This window comes from Mandrillus leucophaeus, unplaced genomic scaffold (assembly GCF_000951045.1).
Source record: "Mandrillus leucophaeus isolate KB7577 unplaced genomic scaffold, Mleu.le_1.0 Scaffold40, whole genome shotgun sequence".
NCBI lineage: Eukaryota > Metazoa > Chordata > Mammalia > Primates > Cercopithecidae > Mandrillus > Mandrillus leucophaeus.
In genome coordinates, this window is record NW_012104254.1 from 4,750,363 (window position 1) to 4,757,114 (window position 6,752).

The 6,752-nt window shown below is 42.6% G+C and overlaps 1 pseudogene; it reads left to right on the top strand.

Moving 5' to 3' along the window:
• Window positions 1-633: 633 nt before the first annotated feature.
• Window positions 634-2,280, top strand: LOC105548104 (annotated as a pseudogene).
• Window positions 2,281-6,752: the final 4,472 nt, after the last annotated feature.

Genomic DNA, 6,752 nt, shown 5'->3' on the forward strand with positions numbered 1-6,752 from the left:
TAGAGGCCACGCCAATTTTCCAATTTGGTAGTTATAAAACCAAGCCATTTTTGTTTGTTTGTTTTGTTTGTTTTTTCCTAAAGAAAACAAAAAGAGCTAGGAACAGTGGTTCACACCTATAATCCCAGTGCTTTGGGGGGCCAAGGTGGGAGGATCGCTTGAAGGCAGGAGTTGGAGACTCACTTTGTGCCAACGTTGCATCGAACAACTGAATTGCCTAACATTTTCATTGATTTGATGAATTGTTTGGATATTGCATAGATACAGGATTTAAAATAAATTCTTTCTTTAAAAATTGAGTGGCCAGGTGCAGCGGCTCACACCTGTAATCCCAGTGTTTTGCGAGGCCAAGGCAGGAGGATCACTTGAGGCCAGGAGTTTGAGACTACAGTGAGCTATGATCGCACCACTGTACTCCAGCCTAGGTGACAGAGCAAGATCGTGTCTCTAAAAAAGAAAGAAGACAGAAGGGAACCGAGCCCTCAGTCTGGTGGTGTTGGTATTGGCTGGGCTGAGGACAGCCCAGAACTCCAGGGTGCTAGCCTTTCAGCCACAAAAAAATTCCATTTCACCCAAGGACCAGAACCCATCGAAAAGATCTGCATTCCCCACAGGTAATTTCATGCTCCCAAAATGGGACATAACATGGTCATATTTGACATTCTGTTGTCAGAGCCTTGTGGGAAAATTGTGTCAAGAAGCACAAGTTTGGCAGAAGAAGGAGGCAGAAAGTCTTGAGAAGAATGCATCGGAAAAGACAAATGAGGGGTGAACCCTCGAGGCCAAGTGCAGGAGGAAAGGCATCTCCCAGGCTGAGTACTGGCTGGGAGAATGGCTTCATAGACATTCACAACATGCGGCTTCTGGAAAAGATAGAAAGGAAGGCTCTCACAAGGCAGAGTTCACTTCCCAAGGACAGAGGCAAATGGAGCAGTGCATTTGTGTTTGGACTTTCTGGGGAGCACTGGATGGAGCTGCCAGATTTGTTGAAGGAGCAGACACACCTGAGAGAATGGCAGGTATGCGACACCCCGATTCAAATCACTCCTACATATATCGAGCTGTTTCAAGTGATGAGAATTCAGGATCTGCCAAAGAACCAAATCTCACATTTTCCAGCTAAAATCAGTTGTTTGAAGAACTTGAAATAACTCAATGTGAGTTTCAACTATCTGAAGAGCATTTCTCCAGAGGTGGGAGACTGAAATCCAGAGGGACTGGATTGTTCTGGAAATCTAGAATTCACAGAGCTGCCTTTTGAATTAAGTAATTGGAAGCTAGTTGCATTTGTAGGTATCTCAGCAAACAAGTTTTCCAGTGTCCCAATCTGTGTCCTGAGGATGTCTATTTGCAGTGGTTGGATATCAGCAACAATAACCTGACTGACCTGCCACAAGATAGAGACAGGCTGGGAGAGCTGCAGGGCTTTCTCTTGTATAAAAGCAAGTTGACCTACCTTCCTTACCCCTTGCTTAACCTGAAGAAGTGCACTTTGTTAGTCGTCAATGGGGACCACTTAGTGGAGCTTTCAACTGCCCTTTGTGACTCCTCCACACCTTTAAAATTTGTGAGCATTACAAACAATCCCCTCCACCTTTTTTTTTTTTTTTTTGACAGAGTCTTCCTCTGTCACCAAGGCTTGAGTGCAGTGGCACGATCTCAGCTCACTGCAACCTCCACCTCCTGAGTTCAAGTGATTCTTCCACCTCAGCCTCCTGAGTAGTTGGGACCAGAGGTGTGCACCACCACACCCAGCTAATTTTTGTATTTTTAGTAGAGACAGGGTTTTGCCATGTTGGCCAGGCCAGTCTCGAACTCCTGGGCTCAAGGGATCTGCCCACCTCGGCCTCTCAAAGTGTTAGAAATACAAGCGTGAGCCTTGATAAAGAATTTATGAAGCTGGGTGCGGTGGTTAATGCCTGTAATCCCAGTACTTTGGGAAGCCAAGGTGGGTGGATCGTGTGAGGTCAGGAGTTTGAGACCAGCTTGGCCAACATAGTGAGACCCTCGTCTCTACTAAAAATACAAAAATTAGTGGGGCGTGATGGCACGCGCCTGTAATCCCAGCTACTCCGGAGGCTGAGGCAGGACAATCACTTGAACCGAGAAGGCAAAGGTTGTAGGGAGCCGAGATTGTGCCTCCACACTCCAGTCCAGGTGACAGAGTGAGGCTCCGTCTCAAAAGAAATAAGAATGTATGAAAGCCTATACTGAAGATCTTAAGGAAAGGGAATCTTCCCAAGCTGTACCACCAAAGGGTCTTTTAGCCTTCAACTTTGATATTATGCATCAGAAGACAGCAAAGTCTCACTATTCTGTGGAGCTTTCAGTTTTTGTGTTATGGGTCATGTCATGTAGGAAGAATGGCTTGTGCTTAAGGACAAAGTCTAGAAACTATCATAGTGGTTAAGACAAGTGATTTTCAAATGTCAAATATATGAATACCTCCCTCCAAAAAAAATTTTTAAAAAAGTGAAAATAGATGAGGCTACATTATTTGGCCTTAAAAGATGTCAAGCCTAGAAATTGTAAAAATTTCTTAGGCTCTTAGGATAAAATACTGAGAGAGGAACTAATTATGGTCTGGAGTTTCATTGGCTGTTAAAACCTATGGAATGTTGTCTGGTTCCTAGTGCTTTTGTGTGGTATTCTAATGTATGATTTTGCTTTTGAAACTGTTGGGAAGGTTGGAGGTCAACTGAATTGTTTATTCAAAGTCATAAATGCAAGTTGTTTTCTCATCTCTGGAATTAGGAATCTTTGAATGTAAGTGAGAATTTCCTTAAAAGTTAGCAGAAAAAGTTGGTTTTTATTTGGAGACGTGTTAGGTTAATTACAGTCTTAATTTGGTGGAGTACAATGGAGATCTTTTTTAATGAACATGGAGAAGCTGGAAATATTATACTCTACAACCTGTTATCAACTTACCAAATAGGTGAAAAAAAGTCCTAGGTGGAAAATTAAGATTAATATCAATTACATTTCTTTGTGAGGCATGTTTTTATCTTAGCAATTTGGACTCTGGCACTTCATCTGGAATATGTATATTGTATACTTGATAACTACTGTGAGTGGATGGCTCCTGTGCTAATTTGTAAGATTATTGTATTAATGAGCTCTTGCTAGTTTATGTGGCAATAAGAAACACCCCCAAATCTCAGTGGTTTATGACAACAAAGGTTTATTTCTCCCTCTTGGTGCATGTCAGCTGCAGCTTGGCTCAATGGGTATTCATTTCAGAATCTAGGTTGACAGAGCAACACCGATTAAAGACATTTGTTACCGTGACAGAGGAAAAAGAGTACAACGGCTAAGCCACGCAATGTCTCTTTAACTCCTGTTTCGATGGTACACATGGCTTATGCTTCACATTTCATTGGCTGAAGGAAATCGCATGGGCAAACCTAACGTTAAGAGAGTGGGGAAGTCTGCACCTGTAGGAAGATACTGCAAGTCACATGGAAATATGTAGGATATAAAATTCTCTTACGGCAAGTGTGGGGAATAATCGAGAACAAAAATGCAATCTTCCACAGTTATTAAAAGAGATACATTGAATGAAGAAATAATTCAATAGACTGTTCTGATCCCAGCATTCAAATAAGACCAACCTGGTGGTCTATGTAATATCCTTTCAGGTTTTATCACTGCGCTTTCAATTTCAGAATCATGCATCTTATAGTGAAATACAAACCCTTGCTACTCAAGATTTTTTAGGTGGAAAGATAGGGGAGAAAAGCCTCCTTAACAGGACCAATCACTAGTTCTGCCAAAGAAATGACCATTCTCTATAACAGCAAAGCTCAAAGCATTTCTTCCCACATATGGCTCACATGTTCTTTTTAAAATGTATAGCAGCCACCACCCTTCACAGTCCTTGTTACTATTTGTAACTTTGTCCCTTAATATTTATCCTCCACTCGAAATCTTTTCTCAGGAAGCACTGCCACTGACGTTTTTCCAGTGTTCTACTGAGATGCCACCTTGAAGCAGAATGCCAGTGTATATCCTTATAGCAATTCTTCTGGGTGTAATCATCCTGCGCCACCACTTTAGCTTATCAGACAGGAGCTAGCTGTTACCCTGATGCCACACACAACTCATGTCTTGGGCAGAGAACTGTTTTTTGTTTGGCTGGTTGTCTTTTTTTTTTTTTTTTTTTTTTTTTTTTTTTTTTTTTTTTTTTTTTTTTTTTTTTTTTTTTTTTTTGAGACAGAGTTTTGCTCTCTTGCCCATGTTGCAGAGTTGTGGTGTGTTCTCAACTCACTGCAGCCTCTGCATCCCAGGTTTGAGTGCTTCTCTTGCCTCACCCTCCCCAGTAGCTGTGACTACAGGTGTGCACCCTCACCCCTGGGTAATTTTTTTTTTGTATTTTTAGTGGAAACGGGGTTTCACCATGTTAGGCCAAGCTGGTCTTGAACTCCTGACCTCAAGTGGTCCACCCACCTTGGCCTCCCAAAGTGCTGGGATTACAGGCTTGAGCCACTGTGGCTGGCTGTTTGGTTGTCTTTTTTTTTTTTCAGATAGAGTCTTGCTCTGTTGCCCAGGCTGGAGTGCAATGGTGCAATCTCAGCTCACTGCAACCTCTGCCTCCCATGTTCAAGTGATTCTCCTGCCTCACCCTCCTGAGGAGCTGGGATTACAGGTGCACACCATGACGCCCAGCTAATTTTTGTGTTTTTAGTTAGAGATGGGGTTTCACCATGTTGGCCAGGCTGGTCTCGAACTCCTGACCTCAAGTGATCTACCTGCCTTGGCCTCCCAAACTGCTGGGATTACAGGCATGAGCCACCACACTCGGCCTGTTTGGTTTTCTTTTGAGACAGGGTCTTGCTCTGTTGCTCAGGCTGGAGGGCAGTGGAGCCATCATGGCTTACTACAGCTGCAACCTCCCAGGCTCAGGCAATCCTCCCACCTCAACCTCCTGAGTGGCTGGGACTACAGGTGCACACCACCACACCTGGCTAATTTTCAAATTTTTTGGAGAGACGGAGTCTTCCTGTGTTTCCCAGGCTCTTCCCAAACTCCTAGGCCCAAGCAATCCTCCCACTACAGCCTCCCAAAGATTACAGGTATGAGCCACTGTGCCCAGCTGGAACTGTTTTTGATGAGCTCAGCTACCACACAGATTTTTTGTTTGTTTGTTTTTTGAGACCGAGTCTCACTCTGTAGCCCAGGCTGGTGTGCAGTGGCACTACCTTGGCTCACTGCAACCTCTGCCTCCCAGGTTCAAGCGATTCTCCCGCCTGAGCCTCCCAAGTAACTGGGATTGCAGGCGGCCACCACCACTCCTGGCTAATTTTTGTATTTTTAGTAGAAATGGAGTTTCACCATGTTAGCCAGGCTGGTCTCGAACTCCTGACCTCAAGTGATCCGCCCACCTCAGCCTCCCAAAGTGCTGGCATTGCAGGCGTGAGCCATTGCACCTGGCCACCACACAGATTGTTTAAGTTTTCATTTGTGCTTCAAGAATTTTGGTATGATATCAGATTTTATATGTTTTTGAAAGAGATTGAGCCCCACCATAGTTTTAAATACCTTAATTTTCATCTGTTGCTTGATGGCACCCTGTTTTTCAGTTTCCATTATGATATGATGAGCTTTCTGATACTGTTGCTTAATTTTGTTTTTTAGTGCATATGGGAGAATCACTTCCCAAACTCTCATGTTATCTTTAGAGAGAAAAGTGTCAATCATTATTATTGGGTGAGATGAGTCATCAAAGAGATTCTGGGTAATAGGTAGACCTGATACAGTAGGTAAAAGTGATATTGTTCTTTGAGCTTAAGAACTTGCCTCTGATCTCTCCCAGGCACATGAGTGAAGAGTTTGAGGTTTCCGAGAGATAAAAATGAGGAACTGAGTGGATGAACCAACAGAGAGGCATAAACTTTGAACTTGAAGGGTCATAAATTCTTCTGCTTGCCCTGGTGGGATGCTGACATAAGATGGAACACTCACTATGGAAACTTGGATGAATGACATTGCTGAGGAAGCAAATGTTCCTTAAAAGACTTCACAATACACCAGCAAAGGGCTTCAGAAACCCCAAAAGGGAAGGAGAAAGAGGGTCAAATGACAAAGGTACAGCTCATCTTCATCAGCGTGAAAGGACTGACTAGCCAGTCAATACAGGATTCCTCTAAGGAATTTTTAAAAATCACTTTATGGAGGTATGATTGAGACACAAAAACTGTACATACTAAATGTATATAATAATTAATTTGGAAATATGTATACGCTCATGAAACCATCATCACAATCCAGGCCATAAACATATCTATCACCTCCAAAAGTTTTCTTCCTCTCCCTTTGTTTATTTATTATTATTTTTTGTGCTAAGAACAGTTAACATAAGACCTACCCTCCTAGCAAATATCTAAGTATACATTACAGTACTGTTAACTATAGGCGCTGTGCTGTATAGTAGATCTCCAGAATTTATTCATGTTGTGTAACTGAAAATTTGTACCCTTTGACCAACAACTTCACATTTCCCCTTCTACCAGTTTCTGTGAACCACCATGCTGCTCTCTGCTTCGATGAGTGTTCCTATCCAAGATTCCTCATATAAGTGGGATCAGGCAGTTACTTGTTTTTCCATGTCTGGCTTATTTCACTTAGCATAATATGCCCCAGGTTCATCCATACTATTGCAAATGGCAGGGTTTCTTTATTTTTTAAGGCTGAATAATGTCCTATTTTATGCGTATACCATACTTTCTTTATCCATTTATCCACTGATGGATATT